General features: G+C 40.3%; 1 protein-coding gene and 1 non-coding gene across 8 annotated transcripts in view; one reads left to right on the top strand and one right to left on the bottom strand.

Annotated features, from left to right (window-relative positions):
* Mef2a (myocyte enhancer factor 2A) overlaps window positions 1–24206 on the bottom strand; it is a 135585-nt gene extending 111379 nt beyond the window's left edge. For 6 of the 7 annotated variants that reach the window (XM_052713346.1, XM_052713353.1, XM_052713348.1 and 3 more), the window contains exon 1: window positions 24093–24204. The gene's annotated coding sequence lies outside the window, so the exon portion shown is untranslated. Of the gene's footprint in view, window positions 1–24092 lie in introns of all 7 variants that reach the window. The other variant, XM_052713347.1, reaches the window with a different exon arrangement.
* On the top strand, window positions 5190–5262 carry Trnak-cuu (transfer RNA lysine (anticodon CUU)). The gene has a single exon. It is a non-coding gene; the product is annotated as a tRNA-Lys (tRNA).
* Window positions 24207–26616: the final 2410 nt, after the last annotated feature.

The following is a 26616-nucleotide window of genomic DNA, read 5'->3' as shown; positions in this document are numbered from 1 at the left end:
TTGAAGATCAGCATAAATACCCTCATATAAAAATGAAGCAAAGAGAAGAAAAAAGAAGCTATATATTAATATTACTGACATGTACATATGCAAAGGTTCTTTTAAAAATTATCAGGTCAAATCCATCAATATATAAAAAAAGGAACATAATGTAAGTGAGGTTTGTCTCAAGGACACAAGATTGATTCAGTAGTCAAGAAATGTAATTCACTATGTTAACATCTAGGAAAAAAAATCCATTCACTTAATTTCAATGAATGTACCGAAAGCTACCTATTTATAATAAAACACCCACTCATAAAGAGAGGAATGGGAATCTCAGCAAACTAGGGATGAAGGGTAACTTCTTCACTCCAGAAAGGGCACCTATAGAAAACCTACAACTACACCATCCTTAAAGGCAGAAACAGACCTCCCTCTTTAAGATTAGCAACAAAACAGTGATGCCCACTCAGCATTTCTAGTCATCATTTGGGGAGGGGCAGGTCCTAACCACTGCAACTGTGCAAGAAAAACACACCCAGACTGTAAAACAGCTTCTTCGCACACTTAACATGACAATATATACAGAAAATGCTAAAAGATTATAATAAAGTGACTAAAACTAGAAAGTGAATCTTGCAAGAGTAGGACACAAACCCAAAACTAATTGCATTTTCATATACTAATAATGGCAAATACAAAATTCAAAAATTGTTTAAGATTTATTTTTATAAGATGTATATGTCTATCTATAGGTACACGCATGTAAGCAAAGGTGCCAATAGAGGCCAGGGGCTATTGGAGTTGGAATTACAGGTGGTTGTGAGCCAGAGTATGGGGGCTGAGAACCCAACTTAGATCATCTGCAAAAACAGTATGTGCTCTTAACCTCTGAGCCATCTTTCCAGGCCCAAAATTTTAAATTTTAAAATGTCATTTATTTTGGCCTCAAAAGTATGTAGACAAATTTAATAACACATGTGCAAGACTAACATAGTGAATACTAAGAAACACTAAAAGAAACTAAGGAGGATCTAAAATAAATGGAGACACCATGCCCATTCACCTGAATATTCAATACTGTTATAACACAGAGTCTCCCTAAATTACCTACAGATTCAATCAAAATTTCAGCAAACATTCTTGTAAAAACTGATACAGAAAGAAGGTAGTGACACACACCTTTAATCTCGGGAGGCAAAGGCAGGTGGATCTCCATGAGTTCGAAGCCATCCTGGTCTACAGAGTGAGTTCCAGGATAAACAAGGCTACAGAAAGAAACCGTGTGTGTGTGTGTGTGTGTGTGTGTGTGTGTGTGTGTGTGTGTGTGTGTGTGTGTGTCAGGGGGGATGACACCAACCATTGACATGGTGCCAAGCATGGCAGTACACACCTTTAATTACAACAATTGGGAGGCAGCAGCAGAATTTCTGTGAGTTCAAGGTCAGCAAAGGTGACAAAGGGAGACTGTGGAGGTCCACAAAGGTTTCCTAGTGAGATCTAACCTTGCTTTCCCTAGCAAGGCTGCATCAGAGGATTGCTTGACCATGTGCATGGTTACTAGGTGAACCCTAGGAAGGGTATACACTTGGCTGAGCTAGGGGGAGGTCTTTTACTCCTCCCCTTGGCATTCCTATAAAAAGCCCTTTGGAAGAGACAGAAGGGGCCGGTGGATATTGATCCACGCCCTCCCAAGGCTATCCTGTGTTTCTGTTTCTCTCCCCTCTATCCTTCTCTCTAAATATTTCTCACTTAACCCTCCTGAAGAGTACCCTGAGGGAAACAAGTGGGAGCAGGTCTCTCACAGATGGCACTAGGAACGGGACCAGAGACTTGGAGAAAAAAGGGTTGAGGTCCCACAATTTGGGCATGACCGATTATGTTGTAAAATTAAGGTGGGGGTATTCTATTTTCGGGAGTAAAAGTAAAGTGGCTGAAAGATGCCCAAGTGAAAAGTGAGGCTATGGCAAATATCTCTCTCTATCTAGGTTTCTTTTTTTCTTTTAATTTCTATCTAAAAAAATTAAGGAAGAAATATAAGGTAGAATGTAGGAATATAGTGTAGAAAAAACTTAGGGTAAGAAGGAAAAAACTTAAGGCAGAATACAGGAATATAGTGTAAGAAAAAAAATTGGGATAAGATAAGCAACAAGACAGAGGAGCTATGTCCTTGATTTTCCAACTATGGGACTATGAATGCAAACTCCTGGGAAGAATCAAAGTCATAAAAAAAAATACTATGAGAAAAATGGGCAGAAAAAAACCTACTGTGGAAGTTTTGGGCCTGTAGACAGCTTAAATCTAAGTCCTGTGCACCAGAGGAAAGAATTTTCCCTAAGGCAGATGCAAGTGAAATAAAACTCTTCACTCCTCTGATAGTTTCCTCTTGGCCATGAAGCCAAAGTTTAAGGAACAGAAGTCTTGGGAAAAACTTAATAATCTTTTTCTCAAAAATTGAAAACTTTCTTGGGAAAAACTTAGTAATCTCTCCCTAAAAAACTAGAAGCTTTTCAGGTCTTTCCTGCTCAGATTTCTTTCTCACCTGGAAATAATATCTATCAGTATGGGAAAATCACCTGTAATTGCTCTTGAAGAAGCAAAAAACCTCTTGAAACAGAGCAAATCCTCTCTGCTAGTTCTATCTCGCCTTCAAGCTGGTATTAGAAAATCAGCAGATGCTTTAGACCCTAGCCAGAATCCCCTGTGGCTAGAGTCTAGCGAGAGACACCCAGGAAAGCGCAGGCGGAGAGTCAAGCAGGGACAATATCCCCCCAGGGTGGGACAGCAGCTGAGGAGATGCTGCTGGCGTGAAGGCAGCAGTGGAGGTTTTGAAATCCTCCCTGCAATGAGGGAGGCAAGATCTGAGTTCTAACAGTAATGACAGCACGAGAAAAGCTGAGACAAATTTGACTGTACAAACAAGGCCAGCAGGAACGGCAAGAGTCACCCACTCGACTGCAAACCCCAAGTTGGTAGGTGGGGCTACGTAGTGTTCACTGCTGCAAAAAAGCTCTTTTCTTTTTTCTATGGGGGGAAAGAAATCTTTAAAAAAAAAAAAAAAAAAACTCTTTTTTTCAAGTATTCTCATTCCTTTTCACTGACCTGGTGAGGTAGGGAGGCGAAGCACCCAAGGGTTTTTGCTTCTGGCAACAAATGCCTGTCTGAGTGCACAAGGAAAAGCGTGACTTGCTCTGGGCACAGTATCAGGTGAAAAATCTGATTAGAGAGGTACACCTGTTAAATGGTAATGTAGGCATCCTAATGCAAGCTAGGGAAGAAAAAAATCTTCCATAATAAAAGCAGAAGCTTGATTTTGGCTTCAGCACGAATACAGACCTATGAACGGATGATTTCTCCTGGACCCAAAAAGGCAGCATGGGAAATGTAGTTCATTCATAAGAGTGGGGTGATAATAGAGAAAGGCAGCTTGGGAAATGTAGTCTGTAACAACGTCGATGTACAGAAAGGCAGTTTGGGAAATGAATCCATAACAGAGATACCAGTACTGCACTGCCCAAAAACTCTGGTATTTTTTTTTTCAGTGTTCATTTTTTTCAGTTCATATTGCAGTTCCCGCCCCCCCCCCAAAGATTTTACAAAGTTTAGCCTTACCTACTAAGAACTAAAAACAGGCAAATAGCTTGGCTGTCAGAAGGCAATTAAAATGCTAATACCATTTGTCAACAAGCCACTTTGAAACACTCATAGTAAATCTTAAAAAGCAGCTTTAAAAAATTAAGAAAAGAGAATTTTACCCTTAGTCAAGCTTAGAGCCACTGATAAATTAGGCTCTGACTTCAAACTCTCAAGAAAATTTCAGAATAATATCAAAGCTGACTATAAACTCCGAACTTTAAAAATGATTTGTGTACTTTCTGTCTTGTTAAAAGAAAATGTAACAGTTCAGTTAAGAAATCTCTTCTAGATGTTTGCTAAGTTTCCTTTTGAATATAAGTTTGTAAAAAGTGTAAATGTTGAATGTAAGTATAAACTGTTTTTATTACTCCATCAATATCTGTCAGGTCCAGACAAATTAGGTAACAATTAATTTAAATTAAATTTAAAATCAATCACATTAGAAGAATCTTGAAGTTTTTATTACTCTTTTACCTTCAGAAATATTTGAATACTTTTTATGATAGCTTAAAATATAATTTTATGATCTCAGTGGCCCCTGGACAACTTAAGCAGTGTCATAATTAGGGGAGCTTTTCTGTCTTATTCCTAAAAGTTTCCACTCTTCCTCTATTTCTGTTTAGAAAGGAGTAGGTCTCCTACAAAGGAGTAAGCCTCCCACAATCGAGTTAGTTTGTAAAAGTTTTTATAATTAGCATAGGTTTTGTTGTTTGTTTGTTTGTTTGTTTTACTTGAATGGATACTTTGAAGTGATTTGAAATGATTGCTTTCTCCTGAGAATCAAAATAGTCTCTTGAAAATTGTATTGAACATCTGTTAGGAGAGTTTTGATCCAGTAAAAGAGATTGGTGCTGCTGAGACTGCTATAATCACCTTAGACTCATTCCAAAAAGGATATTCTACCTTTATTATCCTCTACTCCTTTACTGGGAGGTGTGGCAGCTATGGAGATTTCTGTGGATGTTTGCAAGCTCTTAGGAGGGACGTGGGCCAGAGCTGAGTTAAGCTCTGTACCCCCTCCTGCCAGAGGCTCGTAGCCAAAGACTGGCAACTTTCTTCTTGACAGCTTCCAACCTAAGCCAAAGTATGCTTGATGGAAAGTACATCTCCATAATGGTTAAGGAAGATCAATCGAGAAGGACAACCTAAGACAGGCACAGTCTATCTGAGGAGCCTGGGAGATCCTTTATTATATCTAGAGGGGGGAATTGTGGAGGCCCACAAAGGTTTCCTAGTGAAATCTAACCTTGCTTTCCCTAGCAAGGCTGCATCAGAGGATTGCTTGACCATGTGCATGGTTACTAGGTGAACCCTAGGAAGGGTCTACACTTGGCTGAGCTAGGGGGAGGTCTTTTACTCCTCCCCTTGGCATTCCTATAAAAAGCCCTTTTAGATGAGACAGAAGGAGCTGGTGGATATTGATCCACGCCCTCCCAAGGCTATCCTGTGTTTCTGTTTCTCTCCCCTCTATCCTTCTCTATTGGTGAAATTATTAAGGCCACTCCACGTAGTTAAAAGGAGATTTATTTAATGGCGTAACTTACAAATTAAGGAATAGGTACGGGCCACCAGCCCAGCTAGCTCAGTCGGTAGAGCATGAGACTCTTAATCTCAGGGTCGTGGGTTCGTGCCCCACGTTGGGCGCCAGATATTGGTGAAATTATTAAGGCCACTCCACGTAGTTAAAAGGAGATTTATTTAATGGCGTAACTTACAAATTAAGGAATAGGTAGGTCGCGGAGTCTGGGGAAGGTGTATCACAGTCCAGCGGTGTTCTCTGGAGCTCTGCTCAGTCCACCTCTCCAGTCCAGGGTCCCGCAACAGAGAGCGAGCCTGCCGATCCAGATCTCAGGTCCCCAGGCGCCTCCCTTGGCCCCGCCTTGTAGGCGTGACATTGCCGAAGTCTCAATGGGGGTTGGAACTTCCAGATCAAAGCTGGAATGGCTACCCACTACACTTCTCTCTAAATATTTCTCACTAATTCCTCCTCAAGAATACCCTAGGGCGGGGGAGGGGGGGAGTGGGAGCAGGTCTCCCACAGGAGACCTTGGCTCAGAAACAAAAATGAAAACAACTGACATGGCAATTCAAAACTGATAATACAAAGGCTATGGTATACTCTTTGAATACAGAATGTCACCCACAGGGGCATGTGTTTGAACAGTTGGCCCCCAGTTGTTGGTGCTGTTTTAGGAGATTCTGGAACATTTGAAAAGCAAGGCCTAACTGGAGGAAGTGAATATCTTGGGTTGGGTTGTGAGGCTTATAGTCACACTTCCTGTCCATCTCTCCTTCCTCATCTCCCCAGAAGTGAGCAAGCAGCCCCATACTCTTAGCACCACAGCCAAGAGTCACTCTGACCACCACACCTTCCATACCACTGGACCACAAGCCAGGAGCCAAAACAAATCCTTCCTCCCCTCTGTTGCTTTTGCCAGTTACTGGGTCAGAGTTTAAAATAACACAACCACTAAAAGAATCGTATGAATAATCAAAGATATGAGGATTTATTCTACCTGATTTTAAGACAATGTAATATAGTGTGCTCTTGCAATTAAACACCTACACACACAAATCAATTGAAAATAGTGAATACAGAACACTCCCCCCTCTCCCTCCCTCCCTCCTTCCCCCCACCTCTTTCTTTCTCTCTCTCATCTAATCTTCAACAGAGGTACCAGGGAAATAAAAGTCTCAGCAACAAATGATACTTGGACAAACAAATAGACAATGACATTAATTGCCATTTACAAACATTGACTCAAAATGAATCACAGTAAACACAAGACAAAAATTCTACTAACTAGGGGCCAGTGAGATGGCTTAACAGGTAAAAGCTCTTTGCCATCAAGCCTGACAACCTGAGTCCAATAATGGGAATCAACAAGGAAGAAGAAGAGAAACAACTCTTGCAGATTGCACACTGATCTGCCATGTGGGTGTGTGGGTGTGTGTGTGTGTGCGTGTGTGTGTGTGTGTGTGTGTGTAAGGATAAATAAAAATTAAAAGGGTATATATTTCACAAACCTTAATTTTTTCTTAATTCTGCTAAAAGGCATAGTGTACAAAAACCAGGTACATTAAATGAAAACACTTGACAAAGATAAAATTAACCAAAACTGAAACCTGCTCTTCGAAAGAAATCACTGAGATTTAAAAAAAAAAAATTATCCATAATACAATGGACACAATTTAAAAAGGCTTATCAGGAACTGTTCTAGTTTCCTGTTTGAATTTGTTTGTTATGAGACAGGATCTCACTATGTGACCCAAACTGGCCTTGAATTGGCAATCCATCTACCTCAGCATCTAGAGCATGGGGATTACAGGTGTGTGCCAAGCCCAACCTATCATGAAAATATAGAGATTTCTTATACAAAAATACAAAGAAACCAACTTAAAATAGTTAAAAGATTCATTTCACCAAAAATGTGGATAGCCAGTAAGTAAAAGAAAAATATTAAATATTATTAGTCATTAAAGATATGCAGTTTAAAGTTATAGCATGATACGCAGATATACTAATTAAAGTGGCTCAGTTTTAAAGGCAGACAATACAACACAAATAATGGGGAAACTAAAACTTTCACTCATTGCTGGTTGAGATAGTATCACACTGGAAACCTGTTGTGTGACCAGGAATTCTACTCATTTGTATTTTCCCATGAAAATGAAAACGTATGTCTATATAAAGAAATGTATTCATTCAAGTGTTCAGGTTTTATTCATAATTTAGCTTCAAACTTGAAACAACCAAAATATCCATCAAAAGTAAACGCAGAAAATGCAACCTAGACAAAATGGAACATTTCACTTAAATACAATAAACATGGATAAATTGGGAAAGCAGTCTGATGAGGGTAAGGGTAGGCATATATCTGCTGAAGTGTCCAACCTGTGGCTTCAATGCATACCAGAAGAGCTATGAATGTGGCCCAATACTTTGGTAGATGGCATCCAAATGATTAGACAGCCCCACAAGAGTACAAACGATGTGATTTCATTTAAAACTTTCAAAAGTTTGAGTTACCAACAAAGAATATACATTATCCACAACTATAACATGAAAGCCAATCAACTCTGAAAAACTTTAAAAGAAAAAAATTAAAGAAAAAACCTGCATAGTAAGGTAGTCTGAAGAAAGAGATCAAGAAGACAGCAGAGTAGAGAGAAGAATGAGAAAAAGTTAAGTAGCCTTTCCCTGTGCCTTCTACTTCAATTATACATATTCTCTATTTCTGTCAAAGAAAAAAACGAACCTAGCACTATGCTGTGTAAAAAGTGACTCTGAGCACTAATTCTTTAAGAAATAAATCTCTACTGATAAGGACAAGCATTAGTGTCTTTTACAAGCATATTAAAGAAGACTCACACTTCTAATTTCTTCACCACAAGAACAAAATCCAACACTTACTATGCAGGTCTTTGTGTGAACTACAGTGTGGCTTCAAGCTCTTTCACCCTTACCATCTATTTCTGAAAAGTCTTTCATTTTAGACAAAATGTGGCCTATATACAGCTCTCATTTTCAATTTTGACTCTCTTACTCAAAATCTCTCTGTGCAAAATATCTTTTGTACATGTTTAATTAAAAGAAAACAAACTTTCTCTCCTGCTCAAATATCATGAAGCATGCCTCATGAAGCATCCCCCTATTACCTGCATACCCTTCCTTCCTGAACTCTGTGACCCATCATAATGTCTAAGAATTACATGACACTTATCAATAAAGCACAGTAACTAATAGAATTTACCCTTCCTACACCGCTACCTCTTAGTAGCAAAGAACTACATCATGTATGTTTCTATTCTAAATCAAAGCTATAAAAATGGTTAAGACCATAGAAAGGGGTAAAGAATAAAGCCCATAAAAGAAGATGAGAACAAAATCAAAAGAGATCACCTTGGGGAACTTCAGACTTCAGCCAAAATACAAGAAGTTGGGGGAGAATCAATAAAAAATATTAATTTTGGCAAATGTTCATCCAAAAGAACAATAAGGAAGAAAGAAATCCAGGATGTGCATTTTCCAGTGGACATGGATCTGGAACCATGCACTGGAGCTGGATCTACTCCATGAATCTGTGTCCACATGGTCCACAAAAGATGTGCTCAAACTGCACAAGTGGTGAGCCCATCTCACAAGAATGCCTGTTCAGTGCAATGCCTGCGTAAGAGTTACAGAAACCATAAAAAGAAGTTAAAGCTTCAAAGTAAAGTTCCAATGACCAGCATATGGGAATACATACTGATTACATTTAAATAGCACTCAAAAGGCAGGTAGATAACTCTTAAGCATCACTAACATCCAAAGATTTTTATTTGTGTTATAAATTGGAGGCAATGTATAATGGGCAAGACCACAAAAACGAGAGAGGAAAAAAAAAGAGGTGGAAGAAGAATTATACCTTGATTTTCAAGGATTTAACATCAGAAGAAGTTATCTTTTTGGAAAATGCCACAGACTAGATTGCTGTAAGAATAAAAAGTACCACAGGGCACCGTTGGCTGAATATAACTCACATATATATTCATTGGTCCTATAACTCACATATTTGTAAAAAGTAAGGCGTTTTCAATTTATACTATGGACATAAGCCTTTAAATTAACAACTTTGCCTTTTGTTTTTTTGCTTTTTTTCAGGAAAAAAGCATTATGATTCTAATAATAATCCAGAACTAGCATGCACATGCTTTGGGGCATGAATATCTAATTTTGATTTGTTTATTTCTCCTCCAAAACATTCTAGAGCCTCCAGCTAGTTCATCAATAGAAGGTGAATGCCCACATCTCTTCCTAACAAAGCTTTATAGCACCTGACAGTATAAGTCGATGGAAATAGAGATTTCAGAGTGCAATGGTGGTAGTATAACTTATTCTAAAATATTACACTTAATTTTTTTTTTGGTTTTCTTTTCGAGACAGGGTTTCTCTGTGTAGCTTTGCGCCTTTCCTGGAACTCACTTGGTAGCCCAGGCTGGCCTCGAACTCACAGAGATCCGCCTGGCTCTGCGTCCCGAGTGCTGGGATTAAAGGCGTGCGCCACCACCGCCCGGCTTAATTTTTTAATGGTAAGGAAAACGGCACACCCTAACTTGACAGAATGTTGTTCCTGAAGAACAGCTGTGAATGAAGGCGTTACAGCCGAAACCCTTGCCCTTGATCTCTGGAGCTTCACACAGACTTCAACACAAGGCTCTGTGGAAAAGAGGCTAGGAAATGGACTCAAGGGCCATTCTCAAAGAACATCAAAAACACAAAAGCCATTCTAAATCAGGCAGATTAGAACACAAAAGGAAAAAATTCCAAAATCCTGGTGTAAGGAAGGAACAGGAGTCACTTAAGAGTCTAGGTGCCATGTAAAAAGACACTCTCAAGTACATACTTCCCAGAGGAACAAGAGCAAAAATGAGGAAAGAAAAATGTATCATTGGAAATTGTACAATAAAGCAATATATATATATATATATGGGAAAATTCATGGCTGTACAAGACAAGAGAGAATCAGAAAGTTGGAATTCTAACAACCCTTTTCCATTAAAACAGACAAAAATAAAAATAAAAATATTACTGAAAGTAAAACAGTTCTACACTGTCAGTAGAGAAAATTATTACCCTATGAGCACTGTATGAAAATATGAAAAATTTAAAAGTGAAGTCCAGAAAAATCACAAAACAGAATTTGATACATATCAAATAGGAAATACTTTCTCAACCCAAAACCATCACCTCGGAGAAGAAAAAAGCAATTGAACCAATACTCTAAACAGAATTAAGATCATACAAGCAAGCATTAGAGGATATGAAAGCCACCATGAATCAGAAATCTAAAATTAAAAACAAATAGATAAAATACATGAAGAAATCAAGGAAATAGCTGAAAGTTATTACAAATTACAAATCATTATAGAAATGCAGCACAAATACCAAGATGTAAAAGGGAAAATTGACTCAACAGTTACAACAGCTCACCACACATCTTATGAGACACATATATCCATATCTAGTATTTCATTTAATTTCTATAATTCTACCACTTCACAATAATTCACAAGCCACAATACTTGGAACATTTCATTCACATAAGCAATTTTTTTCATTGTAAAGTGCCATATTTTATGCACTTATGTATTATTTAACTGAACATGGCTGAAATTAAATTATTTGCCCTTTCTTTAATGTGTCGTTGGTAAACTTTCTGAGTGTTGTTTCCCTAACCTCGCTGATCCTATGAGCCACATGGTTCTCTAAAAGGGATACAAATGCTGTGTTACAAAACTGACTTGCGTGTGCATATGTGAGTCAATATACACACATATATTTTCAGCACCATCTACCAAATAAGGAAGGGAGGAAAGGACGAAGAAAATAAGTAATACATCTCACTGTATCAATGAACACATCAGTATCCAGATATGGGTTTCTAAATACCATCCGCCAAAACAGGAAGTCAAGGATCTCTAAAAATGATTCTAGGGTTGAGATGGGGAAATATAAAGCCTGGAGTTTCTTGTAAGAAAGTGTTCAGAAAGAATATGTATTATGTCAGTAGGACACAGGAGAAAAGGAGGAGCTTTTTAGTAGTCGAACCAGAACAATCTGAGCAACATGATTTACATCAGACTATAACCTACAAAATAACATGGGCATCTTTGAGTCTGTACTGGTAATAATGAATCAACACGTAAGTGAAGGAAAAGGAACACCTCTTCATTACAGAGGGTTATCAATTAATAAATGGTTAAGGGAGAAAAAAACTACAAAACCACCAAGAGGTAAATTCCACAGTGGTAGTACATAGTGCTATAAGTCCCACTGATAGATGCTAAAATGAATGGATGAGAGTGTGAAGAGATACTGGAAATTAGCAGAGCCTCAAAATATCTCCCTGAAGATATTTATCAATTATAAAACTGTGACTTCACAGAGAAGACAGCAGACACCACCTTAATCAAGGGAACAGACTAGCATCACTGACATTATATACTCCGGATACAAAACATACCTCCTAACAGAATGCCATTACTTCAGAGACACTACTGCAAAAAATGCAAAATCCCCAATCTGAAGGAAGCATCAGTGAAACCTACACAGCAGGGCAATCTACAAAATAATGACAGTATCCCTTAAAAGCACCTTAAAAGTCTTATGGACAAGAAAAGAATGAAGACAGGAGAGTTAAGGGGACCAAAGAGACATAAGGAACAAATGCAATGAAGTGGGATCCTAGAACAGAAAAGGGTTAGTAATAGACAAATTGATAAAAATTTAATAGGTTAGTGGTACCATATCACTATTATGTTCCTGGTTTTGATTGTTACACTATGGTTTTATAAGACATCCAACATTAAAGGAAGCTGCGCAACACACAAACACTCTATTTTCTCAAGGTTTTTTTTTTCTCCTAACATTATTCCACAGTCAAATTGAGGTTGTCTATTAGTGGGAAGAACATTTAAAAAAAAATACATTAGTCTAATTTATACAAAAACTAAGTAAATTAAGATAATTCCTATGATAATTCAAAATGATCTATCAATGGCACAGTATCCCATCACTTTGTTCCAATTCACACCCAATTTGTTATATTAGAAAAAAAAAAAGAATAAATACACACAGAATGACTTTTGCTGGGGCATAAATGAGTATTACAGAGTTCAATGCCATATACTTACTGTCTGGTAATATGTATATCATTTTTAAAGTCCAAGTTAAAAATACGAACTATAAATAATAATTAGGAAGATACTAAGATGTTCACTGATCCATTACATTATTCACCCCATTTTAAAATTTTAATTAAAATATAATTACATCATTTCCCCCACTTCCCTTTCCTCCCTTCAACATCTCTCTTTTCCCCTCCCTTTAGCCCCTTCCATTCCCCCTCTCAAATTCATGGCCTCTTTTTGATTATTATGCATAAATTATATACCTGTAAATACATAAAACATTTATCCCATCATCTGTAAATCTGATGTTTCACAATTATAGTCACTATTTAACATAAGTTTTAATAGCTGGAGCAATTTGGTCACTACTGAGTAGCCACTTTTAATGCCTAGGGCATTAAATAATCTCTTGCTTTGTTTGGAAAAAAGTCTTTATTGGAAGGAGTGTTTTGTTTTCACTTAGGATAATGCTGAAAATATAGCATTAGAATTTTTCACTTCTATTTTCCAAAGCCAAACACTGAATACCTTGAGATTATCAAGACAGGGTCTCCTGCCTTAGGGCAGACACACCCTCAGAATTTTTTTCCCTAATAGGTAAGTCCTTTCACTTCCCTAACCACTACATATCTCCGTTTCCATTCCTCTTCCAACACCCATTATAGGACAAAATTCTTAAGCCATATCATTACCAAGATCTGTAGTACTTCTGGTAGTAATGTCATAGATTACACTCTCTGACTACATTCTTCTAGGGCATATCTGAAATCTGCTCTTCCTTCTGTACTTCCTCTATCAGTTAGCAGTCCATTCCTTCCACAATTGCCCAACACACAAACTTTATCATACACTCCATCACTGATTCCTTTAGGCCTACTTCTATATATCAAATACATCTATTTCTTCAATCCTCTCCCCACTACTGTTATCCAAGCTACTGTGCCCTTTTCAGGTTTAAACCTCCTAATTATTCTCTCTGACCACCAAACTCAACCATTTCAAATGTTGAGATAAGTTTCCACAGTGCAACTAGATCATGTCACCATCACCCCTACCCCCACCCCCAAATGCTGGGGACCAAACCTAGGACTTTGTACATTCTCTACTTGGACAGAGCTCTAGACCAGTCCCACAAACATTGCTTTTTTGACTCATTTCTTCCTGGGCTTAAGATGTTTCAATTTTCATTGGATAAAGTACAAATACCTTAACAAAGCTTAAAGGTTTTTCATAACCTGATCTCAATTTAACCTTAGCTTCTACTACTATTTGGTGGACGTCCTGTCTTCCACTTCCTACTCAATCATAAAGTACTCTCAAGTTTCTTTAAAGCAATCTGGTTCTAGTCAGCTCTATTCTCCCTCTTCACATTTTTTGTTCTGTTTTTCTTGAAGGATGGTGTATCTTTATTAAGAAGGTTCATAATGGGTGGGGCCTTGTGAAATTCCCCTTCCATGTTAAGTATGTCTATTGATTTTGTACTTCTTTGGATCTTGCTTAGGTAGTCATGTTGGTAAGGTATCATGGGTGTACCTTCCCTGTCCTGTCTTGGAGACACACAGCAGACTTCCCGGTCCTCTGGCTCTTACAAAGTTTCTGCCCACTCTTCCTAGATGTTCCCTGAGCCTTGGGTGCAAGAGTTGTGTTGAAGAGGTATCAATTAGGCTTTAATTCATATATCAATTCCTTGGAGCTAAGTAGTCCTGGCTTCTGAAACTAGGTTAACTGCTCCTACTATGTGCTTCTACAAAATTCCACACTGCATGTGTTAAACACATCAAAATCAAGCAACCAACCAAAGCAGAACACAAACACGTGCTATCTCTAACACTCTCAAGTTAACTATAAAAGACAAGCCTTATTCACATATATTCCCCAGCACCTCAATGAAACAGATAAATAAGGTACTGAAAACTAAAGTAAAATTACCAAAGAAACTGAATGGTTAGAAAAATAATTCTAACTCTGAATCCTAGCTCAAGAGCAAATATTCTTTGCACCATACATTGTGGCACTTAATTTTACTTCCATAAAAAAAATGTGATGTCTATTAGGTATACAATATGTGACAAAATTAATAAAGATTTAGATGTAATCTCATTTCATTACTTTGTAAAAAGCAAAGCATTATAGCAACAATGTCAATATTACACACTGGTGTTCATTAATTATATATTTTAATCACAAGAGATTGTTTAAAAGTGAAAAAATTTAGTTTATCATTTATTCTAATAAAGCAAAGTTATAAAACTAAACATGAATTAGTAACTCACTTAAAAGAACAGATTCCACAAAATTTAAACATCAGACTATTAATTTTGATATGAGACAACACTGATTCATTTTGATTATATATTATAAGCATATGGCTAACTACCATGTTCAAAATATTATAAAACACACTTATTGAGCATATACAGACTTATAAAATATTCTGAGTTTCCTACTCCCATGAAACTCAGAATACAATTTGGAAAACAAGGACCAACCACTGAAGAATTAAGTAGAAGAATCAGTGCAAAGAGTCAGGCATTACTTGAGATTGTTAACAATTCAAAGGGCTGGATATTTAGCTTTAGTGACAGCAATGGCCTGCTACAGATAGGCCCCTGGACTTGATGGTGGAGAAGGGGACTTTCTTCTCCTGAGTTCTGGGAATGGAAAGACAAACTACAATCTACCAACATTAAGTTGAACATTTCTTAGCTTGACAAGTTAAAAGGACCCTAAAACAATGCGACTTTGATGACATTATCTACTGTCCAGTTCTCTGTTTTTTTTGTTTTGTTTTGTTTTGTTTTGTTTTTTTTGGTTTTTCGAGACAGGGTTTCTCTGTGTAGCTTTGCGCCTTTCCTGGAACTCGCTTTGGAGACCAGGCTGGCCTCGAACTCACAGAGATCCGCCTGGCTCTGCCTCCCGAGTGCTGGGATTAAAGGCGTGCGCCACCACCGCCCGGCCAGTTCTCTGTTTTTTAAACTCTTATTCACTTAAAGGGACGGAGGAGAGGTGTAGCTGAGAAGAGGGCTCAGCACTGGCTACTCTTCCAGAGACCATGGTTCAATTTCCAATACTCACATAGTGGCTCACAACTGTCTGTAACTACCGTTCTGGGGGATCCAAAGTCCTCTTCCAGCCTCTGTGGGCACCAGGCACTCAAGTGATACAAATATACACATGCAGGTAAAACACTCAGACATACAAAATACTTTAATTAAAAAAAAAAAAAATCATGTTATAGCTAATTCTAGAATAGCAGCAAGAAAATCCTAAGATTAGTCCAGACTATCTTACTGTTCTACAAAATAAGGAGTGATCCAAAAATAATGAGAACTTGTCAAAACAAGCAATGAGTAAAGCCAAAGAGTTACCACTGACCAAATGTGGGTTAATTTGAAATGTTTTTCAAAATGAGTTAAGGACAATAATAGAGAATAACCCTATGTGATTAAAAAAAGAACCTATGAATTCATATTGGTCCAATCAAACAGGGGAGAAAGAAAATCCCTTCACAACAGAATGGAGTACTCACCAAATAGTGTAAAAGAAGTGGGAGAGCCGGGCAGTGGTGGCACATGCCTTTAATCCCAGCACTCTGGGAGGCAGAGCCAGGCGGATCTCTGTGAGTTCGAGGCCAGCCTGGTCTACAGAGTGAGATCCAGGACAGTCACCAAAACTACACAGAGAAACCCTGTCTCAAAAAACCAAAAAAAAAAAAAAAAAAAAAAAAAGAAGAAGATGAAGGAGAAGGAGGAGGAGGAGGAAGGAAAAACACCATCTGCAATCACTGTGTGTGTACCTGACTCAAGCAAGCAAGCATCACCACGGACACCAAAACCATTACCTGAACATTTTTGGGTAAACTGAAACAGATGCTTCAATAACAACAAAGGAGATGGTGACACATTTTATAATAGAAAAAACTGGCAGGCAAAACTTTCACTGAGCTATCACAGTAAACAGCACAAGCATCATCAGGCTGACATTAAACTACCTCCAGATGTGATGAAGCACGTCTCCTCACTTAACATGGAATTATGCCACAAAGACATTACCTGAATGCAATTACAAAGAAGCAAAAGAAGAAATCTTAACTGACCGACAATCCTATCAAAATAAAGACCCTTTAAAACTTTTAACTTTTAAATCTTTAAAACTATTAACGTTAGGAAAGACCAAAAATGGTTGAAGAACTGTTTTAGATTTAAACAGTCCAAGCGCTATAACAACTAAATACAACACATAATATCAGAATGAAAAATGTTATTCAAAATATTACTGGCATAGCTGGAGACTATCTGAATATGAACTGTATCAAATAATAATATCAACATTAAATTTCTTACACCTACCATAGAGTGGTTATGGAAGAACGTGCCCCAGTTACTAAAAGGTACTAGATGAAGCATTTAGGAGGAAAGGATCACAATGTGTATAACTTACTCTCAAGCAATTCAATAATAAAAATAATAGAAAGAGAAAGAAGAAAAGGGGAGGGTAAAAAAAAGAGAAGAGGAAAAGGAGAGCTGCACAGCAGGTTCCTGACGGTGTATGTTAATAGCGTATGTTTCTTATGTGGTTTCCTTGTTAGCAATGTACACACACATTCGTGCAGCATTTCCAGCCACTGCTATACAGGCACCTGTATGTTTAGTCTTAGCTGTGTTTCTGATCTTAAACAAACATGCATCCCTTGGCATCCTCCAGAAGATGTAATCAGGGAGCTTTAAACTGTAAATAAGGTAATAATGTTTCTAGAATCTGTGGTCACTCTGCAAACACAAAGAGTGACAAAAAAAGAAAGTAATAAAGCAAATATGGCAAATGTTGATAACTGGCCAATTTAGATGACAGGTTATAGGAGTACTCTTTACTTTCTCAAAGCTGGAATTTTTTCCAAAATTATTTTTTTAAGTCTTCTGTCAACACTAAAATTTTACATTTGGGAAAATTAAGTCATATCTGAAAGGAAAAACTTAACCACTAGCTTCTTCAATTCCTTTCATAATCCACGTGACCAAATTAAATCTACCACCATTAACAAAAATGTCTTCAGTATCAAAACAAACAGTATGCTAAAGCAGTACCCAATTTGCAAAAGCCCACTTCTAAGTCAACTGTTTATCATGTGAAATGATTTTCACTATTACAAATGATGGGTAGGTTCCTAGTGTTGGCCACAAGTTTCAAGTTTTTCCTTAGCAATACAGGCGAACTAGTAGTGCGTTTCTTGAATACTGTGTTAAATTGGAACCTTTCTGAAATAATGTGAAGTTAGCTGGATAAACTGAAAGGAGAGAATGGAAGCAGGGAGAATTTGGGTGAGTAAGAACAATAAGATTATACATTTCAAAACAGAAACAAATACATCCTTTAGTCAGCAGGGCTACCATCACACTATGAGAAGGCAAACTGACTCTCAGGAAATGCCACTGGTCCTCAAGAGCTCTCAAATCCCTTCCTTTATAATAATGATGAAAATATGCTAATACTTACAGAAATGCATGTTAGGGTTTATGATCTAGAAAGTAAAATTTTAAAAATTGGAGTTGAGAAAATGGGATGTCGGTTATTTTAGATGATTAGAGCAACCAACTTCAACATTTCCTCAGAATTCACTCCTTATCAATAAATAGGATGGTAGATATAGACATAGGTAAGCTGGTTTCTGATCTAGCAGGAGAGTGGCATCAGTTACAATACCCCAAACTGAGATTTATTCTACAAATAATCTATGTATCCAGTGCTTTGGAAAGCATACAAGAACAGAGAAAAAACCTCATCACGAGAGATTAAAGCTGGAATCATGGATGAGATAACATTTGAACTAGGACTTAAAAGGATAAGTAGTTCAGGAAGTCTATAAGCAAGGCAACATTTCGACCACCAGAGAAAACGTGAACAAAGATACAGAAACACTCATTCCAATACTCAGTATCTTCTAAGTGCAGGCAGTGTACTGTTAATAACTGACAAGATCTCGCTGCCTTTGTGGAATTCATATTCAGATAATGGAAAAAGACCACAACTAGGGAAAAAACTAAACAAATCAGACTACACAGAAGTGTCTTAAAGGAAATAATCCATGTGTGAGTGTTCTGGTTAATTTTGGGGAGCCGTGGGGGTCAATTTGACACTAGCTTGTTAGGTAAAAAGAACTTCAATTGAGAAAATGTCTTCATCAGATTGTCCTATGGGCAAATCTGTGAAGCATTTTCTTGATTAATGGTTAATGGAGTTAGTGGTGCCACCCCTGAACCAGTGAACAATGTTGTATATATAAGAAAGCAGGCTGCGTAAGCCACGGACAGCACTCCTCTGTGGCTTCTGCTTCAGTTCCTGCCTCCAAGTTCCTGCCTTGAGTTCCAAGCACTTGAGGGATGGAGGCTAGAGGATCAGGAACTCAAGGTCATCCTCAGCTACATAGCAAGTTCAAGACCAGCCTAGGCTTGTCTCAAAAAGAGGAAGTAGGTGTGAAGGTGGGAGAGCTCACAGGAGACTACTGGAGTAAATTACATAAAAGACAGTAACTTAAAATAAAGAAGCAATAGAGAATAAAAGATGTAAAGATAAATTGTGAAGAACAGGACTGGTGGATGAATTAGATTTAAGAATGAAACAAGAATATTTTATTTCTGGCTTGAATGAAGTCATGTACTAAGGTGAGAAAAGCCATTAGAAACACAAGATCATGGAAGGAAGAGAAAAAAAATAGTGGAGAGGAAAATCTAGCTGTATTCTAGTCCTATTATGTTTGAGATTCCAAACGATGTCTAGGTAGACAGCAAGCTCGGGAGAATACTAATCTAGAAAGCTAAAAAGCAGGAGTCATCACCTTGAAAACACATGGCTATTTCAGTGAAGAGCACACAGCTGGTCTAGGCTAAGGCAGGAAAGCAAAGGTTAATGGCTGACAGTCTGGAAAGACTGAAATGGAACGATCTTAGGAGGTGAGCCATTGACGGACTGCAGCCACAGTAGCAGAACAGCAACAGTACAGGAAAAATTACTGAGCGTATGCGATCAGCCATTCTACTATACACACACCTTACAGAATCCTCTCAACAACTCTACGGAGTCAATGTTATGATCCGTATTTCACACAATGAACAGGCCTCAAACAGACAGAGGACTTCACGAAGAACACTAGGTAGAGTGGTTATTTTCACTCACCAGTCTGATTTTAGAGAGCTATCTCTTAATCTTGTCTTACAGCCCCTCTACTTATCTTTCATATGCCTTCAAAGTTTTTGTTTCTGTTTTTGATTTTAAACGAACTGGCATGTAGGGCTGAAGATGGCTCAGTTGTTAAATACACTTATTGCTCTTTCAGAGGATCCTTTCCTGTTCCCAGCATCCACATGATGGCCCACAACCATCCTTAACACCAATTCCAGAGAATCCAACACCCTCTTTAACCTCTGTGGATACAAGGTACATATGGTATACATACATATGCAGGCAAAATACACACATAAAATAAATTTTAAAAAAGAGAGATCTGACATACTGGTCTGAATTTTAGAAATACAATTCTAATCTTACATAGCAGATAAACTCCTAAGAGTAAAGACCAAAGGGTGAGACAGGCAAATACGACATTATGCAATGCCAGAGCACCTTGTTTTTAAAAAAAAAAAAAAAAAACACAAGTTACAAGTTATCTTACCAGGTCAAACAGAAAGTAGCTCTTTGCTCTAAGAGTCACAAGTCATATCTCAAACAAATCCAAGCCAAACTGCATGTGCATGCGCTAGTCACAAGAACAACAAGGAGAAGAGGACCCGCTCATAGAACACAAACTCAACATCCATTACTGAAAACATTTCTCAAAGCATAAAACTTTTGTGAATTTCTTAAAATTCCACAAAGTCCATATTTCTGCATAGAAAATAAAAATAACATTAATCCAACACAGCCATTAAAAGATGTGCCTTGAAGGGCTGGACACGGCTGCCTCACATGAATAATACCCGGGTTTGATCCTCGGTCATGTAAGAAAAGATATGCCTTGACTAGTATTTGTTAGAAATGTGATTAATGTCTGGTTTTCACCTATATTAGAAAGTGCTCTCTGGTTTCTGCACCACCAAGTGCTAACTAATGGAATTAAATTACCTAACACTATACAATACGGTATAAATATGGTGTTCGATATCACACACAGTCTAATGTTTTAAACTTAAGACACTTGTGATTTCACCTTCAGTTACTATTAAGATACTCAATATTAAAACTACATGTGGTATTTATCAACAAGATCCAGTTAATACAAATATTGCTGGTCTGTAAAAATTAATATAAACGTATCTATTAAATTAAATAAATCCTATTAAACAAAGCCTATGCTATAACATAAGACTTTCAAGTGAACAAATGAGTTTATACTATTTAATTATAATAAAATGGATAGAGGATGCATTTATTATGTGGTACACAGATAAAGTAGATGAAGTCATTTAGAGTCACAGACCAGGCAAAATGAAGTATGAAAAATATCAGAGATTATTTACTAATGAAAAGCTATTTCAAGTATATTTATTATAGGTAGGTTGAACAAATACTTTTTTCCTAAATTCAAATGTTAAAGACATTGAAAAGAACTCTCATAAGTAATACAAGACATTAATTCACTGAAAAATTGGAAAACTACTTATATTCAAATCTAATTCTAGAATAATTGGGGTAGAGTTGAGACTAGAAACAAGTCACAATCACAGATCAAAAATTTCAGGTCAAAGAGTCAAAGTAAACATTTTATATACGGTCTGAGAGCAAACCGACACTGGCACCGGGGTATCTTCTCAACTACACACATGAGCCTTCTCCTATACCAAGTCCTTCGTGTCACAAATACTAAGCACTCCCACACAAACGTACATATATAATCTTCATAGGAAAAGACACATGGAAGGAAGGAAACAGAGTAACATGCATTTTTGTACATCAAGGCTCAAGCAGTGAGCTCTGAACTCATCTCATTTAAATTCTAATGTCATGGGACAGGTGGCACTATTCTTTTCCACTTTATTGATGCTAGTTCATTAATTTTGTCAGTAGTAAAGTTAGCATCTAAATCAAGATCTGACTAAAAAAAGTCAAAGAGCCTTCCTTCAAGGCTTGCAAATCAGAATCCTTGCATGAGATTACCTAGCTTAAAAATTCATTCAATTCTATTTACTTTTCTTTAACTACTTAAACTGGAGAAGGCATTCAGTTCTCAATTTATGAAGAACTCACTTAGAAATCTTTTTAATCTCGTAAAAAGGCAACAGTGATCATTTCAATACACAAAACAGTATTCTCATGGCCCCTTCACTGATAAAAAAGCTTACACTAGACTTTGCAGCATTCCAATGAACCATGAGTTTATCTCTAAAGGGAGAGTATGATATGATAAGACAGAATGTTTGAAATTTAAATACCTCAGAACATCCATGATTTTCATCACTGTATGTTACAATGAATTTCTCTTCTTACCAGACTAAAAGATGCAAGATGAAAACTGACCATTTTCCAAGTGGACTAACAAGCATGCTACTTCCAAAAAAAAAAAATGATTGCGGACCCCTCCTGAATCAGAACAGTCTACTAAGATTTAACTACACTAGCAAACTTCACCTTCGAATACAAAGCTATAGTGCAAAAATACACAATCAATATTTGAAACAATTCAACATTTAAAAAAATTGTATTTCCAATTACATTTACCAAAACCAAACAAAACATCTTTGTCACATATATCTGTGGTGGAAACAAACTATAGAGAATTAAATTACTCTTAAGGCATAATTCAACATGCTAAATTACAATCATTTTTAAGCCTCAGCTCTTCCTTCTTTTGATCACCCTCCAATTCTTCAATTTAATATCTTATAAGAAGAGTTAAGTGCAATTTTACCTTCATGAAAGACTGATTTTATGTCTAACAAAGTATAAATTGAAGGAAATGGTAAGTACAGTTGTATTTGGAGAGGTCACCATTCTTCACAAGCATCAACTGTCTTAGTACATACATATTTTTCGACACATTCTTGCAACGAGAATTATTAGAGTCGTCTGCAAGCACGAAAATAGCCAGTTTTAGCTCTTTGCTTTCACTATTTTAACATTATCCTCTCAACTTTTGCAACAATATGCACTGAGAATTAAAAGTAATTCCAGTTCAGTCAATCCACAACAAATACTAATTTTATGTCTTATAGACATACAGATATGTTCCAGTAAACACTCCATTTGTATAACATTACATTTACTATCATTTAAATCATCTTTGGGGGAACTTGCCTCCCCTAAAAGTTGCCATTTATAAGAAAAGAAATAGTCAAGAGCTCTCCAAAAATATACAAAAACAAGACAAATGTGAATATACAAGTGTCATAATAACATAATAGTTGCTTCATCCTTATTTCCTAAATTCACACTAAAAGAAATGTCATTTTATTATGTTTGAAAAAAAAACACTACTTTGTTTACCTTTTCCAAAGACTGTTCAAGTACTGCCAAGGTAACATAGATTTTAAAACTGACAACTAGACTACTTAGCAGTTGCCAAAACAACGCAGCCGGATTCTTAAAGGGAAAGTACTCTTGTGTAATATACACCTAATTACTGCTTTAGACAACCTCGCTGTCACACAGTAATGGATGATACAAGACATAAGGGAAACACACTACGCTACAAACTTGGAAACGGTTATACAATATTAGTTTTAAAATACGTATACCGTTGTCAACACATCACAGCGGGTCTTCAAGATAACTGCAGTTACTGGAATCCCAATTTCATAGTAAACTAACATACAGGTTAATGCAATGTTGTATTCAATCTACACACGGTTCTCTACTGGATCATGGCAGCCTAGCTTCAGAGTTTAGGAGTCTATTTAAGGTCTGAGCAAGAATTTAACAGTTACACTTTGACGAGGGAGAGGGAGGAAATGCTAATTCAAAAAGGCTCACCTTTCCCAAACTTGTCTTCATTTATCACCTATCTGCAATCCTCAACTGTCCAAACACAGATGACATCCGACCCAAAGGCAAAGTTTCCGTCTCACCACGCGCCCCCCGCGGGCAGGGAAGCGGGTCCCTTCGGCAACCCCCTACTCCCCGAGACCTTTCCCCGCACCCGCAGGTGCTCGGAGCCGGCCGCCTCCGGGGCTAGCCCCAGACAGACACACACCCTGCCGCCGACGACATCCCCACGGCAGAGTTCAGACCCCTACCTCCCGCCCCAGCGAACCAACCTTTCCCCGCAGCACAAGTGGGGGAACTTCAAGCGCGATCTCAGGGCCGCCTCCCCCCCTACCCCGCGCCCCGCTCGCACTGGAGGTCTAGCGCGCGGGAGGACCCCGCGGTTCGCGAAGCTGGAGAAATGGACCGAGCAGCGGCTCCGCGGCCCCCTGGGAACTCCGTCAACTTTCAGGGAGGAGCGGTGCGACGCGGCGGGGGGCCCCCCGAGGTGGCGCGCTCCGGGAGGCGGCCCGCGACGGTCCCTCCCCACGGCCCCCCGCTACCGCCGCCGCCGCCACCGCGCCCGCAGCCCCCGGGCCCGCCCCGGGGCACCCCGCCCCCACCGCGCGCCGCCGCGCCCCTCCGTTTTCCCGAGGGCCGCCCCCCCCCCCTCCCCGGCCCCGCGCCCAGCCTCGCCCCGGTCCCCGGAGCCCCGCGGACACCCCTCCTCGGTCGTGCCGCTCCCCACGCCCCGCAACCCCGCACCCCAGCGCCGCCCCCCCATCTCAGCGCGACCCGACCGACCCCCTCCCCAGCCGCCGCCACAGCCCCGCAGCCCACAGCCCCCTCACCGGGTCTCCGCTACAGCCGGCGGGCGCGCACACGCCGCAGCCCCGGCCCGGCCCGCCACAGCACTCCGCGCCGCCCGGAGCCGCCTCCTTCAGCCCGGGACTCGCCGGGACATCCGCGCACGGATCCCCACACCGGGGCTATTTTTAGGAGTCAGGCCTCGGCCAGACCGGAACTCGTTCTTCGCGGCGCGCGTGCGCACTGCGCGGCCGCCTTGGTGTCCCTCCGCCGGCCTTGCCTCTCCCTTCCTCTCGGCTTCCTCTCTTTCTTCTTCCCTCTCCAGGTCCCCTCTCAGGGCTGATTGCTCCTCTCGGGTGGGTCCTGAAGGGTTTGGCATGGGCAAGGCGAGGGTGCAGGCAAGGAGAGTCGCGCCGTCTCTAACGGCTACCGCCGTTCCACAAGGGCACGGGGGGGGCGGACTATGTTTTTTCCGGGTGGGTGAGACGACCGATCACCCGGCACAGGAAGGAGATGACGGCGGCTTGGCGCCGAGGCCGCAGGCTGGAGCGCTCTTCCCTCGGAAGGACCGTGTTCTCCTGGAAGGGATACTGGTCACTTGATGAGGGCCTGGGCGCCTCCCTGGGCGTGGCGGGCCGGCGGCGGCGCGCCCCCCCCAGCGCCTCCTGGACCAGCCCGGGCCCACGGCTCCGGGGACGCGGCGCGTGACCGGTCCCCGCGCTTGGTCCACGGCCGCAGCCGAGTCCTGGCCCCGCGGGACGGCGCAGACGCTCCGGGCCTCGGCCACCTCCTCGTCCGCGTGCCTGCCGGGCCTGCTCAGACGTCGGCCTGTCACGCCCTCGCTGTGGTCAGGGCCACACCTGTGTCCCGGCCTGGACAGCAGCCGGGTCACCCCCGCTGGGCTGGAAGCACAGTTGGACCCCGTCCCTGGCCACTCCGTCCCAGCGGGGGCTTGGAAAGCAAAAAGACACCTTGAGAAGGAAGCAACCTGCCTTTCTGAGCTATGAGTAATGGTATAGCTTTAGTGCTAAGCTGTATCTCACTTAATCCTCACATTCCCCACAAAATTAATCTCACCTTCTGTTCCCATTTGACAGATAAAGGGATATTAAAAACCACTCTGACCAGGCAGGGCCACTCAGGGAAGGCCAATGAAGACCTGAACTCCTAACCACTCCGGGGACTGATTTTTTTCTAAGGGGAAAAGATGGCATTGAGACAGTGGTTTGTTTTGTTAGGTTACTGATTTCGTCCAGAGAGGTCTTCTAAAAGTGAGCCTCTGCTGGTCTCCATCCCAAAAGTTGCCACCTCTGTAGAGGTCCTTAGCATTGGAGAGCTTGTGTCCAAACCCAGAGGTGCCCATACAATGGACACAGACCCAAACATGTATTTTCATTCGAAGACGAGAGGTTCGATCCTGTACTCAGGACTTTAAAACAAGTCACTGGGGTGGGTGAGCAGATGTACAGAGGAACTGGGAAGTTACAAAGGAAACTGGAGGCTCGCTGGCTTCCTCCCTCAAGGACGACAAGGCAATGTGCTGGGGACCGTCTAACACAAAGGCAGTACAGAGATACCAGATACCAGCCTCTCTTCAGTATTCAGGGGAATTTGGTGGAGGGGGCTTGCAGGGAACTGTTATCTTCCCTTCTAGACTGTCAGGCCCTTTGGAGGAAAAAGGCCCGAGTCCAGACTGCAGGGCGGATTTAAATCTGGTGGAGAACAGCAAGATACGTGGAAATGCATGTGTTTTAACCTGCCAGAAGCTGCAGCAGCGGTATTCGGCACCTCTCCTCCAGGAAAACAGGACTGCTTTGATGAGTTCCTTCAAAACCAAGGGTCAAGGACAGTGAGGAATGGCGCCTCCTCACCAGCGTTTCACCCGGGAAGAGAAGGAAGGGCAGTGAGGACAAGTCGTTTCAAAAGGTGCTCGACTCTCTCAAAGCTCCACCCCCCCCAGCTCTACCTTCCATGTGCAGTCCTCCTGGGACACACCAGACTCAACCCAGACTGCCCACCCACCGCCTGGTGGATGCCCCTGCTTTCGGTTCCCCTAGAAGCCAGGCAGAGAGCTTGGCCATAAGTGCAGCCAAGGCCAAAACGTTTGCATAGTTTTCGAGAGAACCATTCTTCTTAGCAGCTCCTGCATCACAAAGCCATTGCCTACGAATCAGGAGTGATAAGAGGATTAGTGGGAGATAGGGAAGAAGGAGAGAAGGGAAAAGAATACAGCCATTGTACAATGTACTACCAGAGCACGCTCAACTGTTAGCTACAGTGAAAGTAGGTATTTTGAGGAAGGCATTGAAGCCTCTACAAATCTCAAAAGCCTGCACCTGAAGTCCAGTAGCCAGCAACTTCCAGCCCTTAGCTTGGTGTGAACCATATCCCTAGCACTTCTGTGTGCTGCTGCCAAGCAGCTTTTGGTCCTCCTACTCTGTCTGGCTTCCTTAAAGCCACAGTGACCAGGCTCCAGGGGCTCAGCATTGCACTGGGCACTGGACAGGAGTGGAGAAGACCAGCCCTTTTTCCTCCCAGGAGGCTGCTGGGTTATAGCGATGATCCAGC

Source organism: Peromyscus californicus, unplaced genomic scaffold (genome assembly GCF_007827085.1).
Source record: "Peromyscus californicus insignis strain IS unplaced genomic scaffold, ASM782708v3 Scaffold_4__1_contigs__length_199733344, whole genome shotgun sequence".
In the NCBI taxonomy this organism is placed as follows: Eukaryota; Metazoa; Chordata; class Mammalia; order Rodentia; family Cricetidae; genus Peromyscus; species Peromyscus californicus.
Note: the sequence above shows the minus strand (reverse complement) of the source record. Positions and strands in the feature narration are given on the sequence as shown.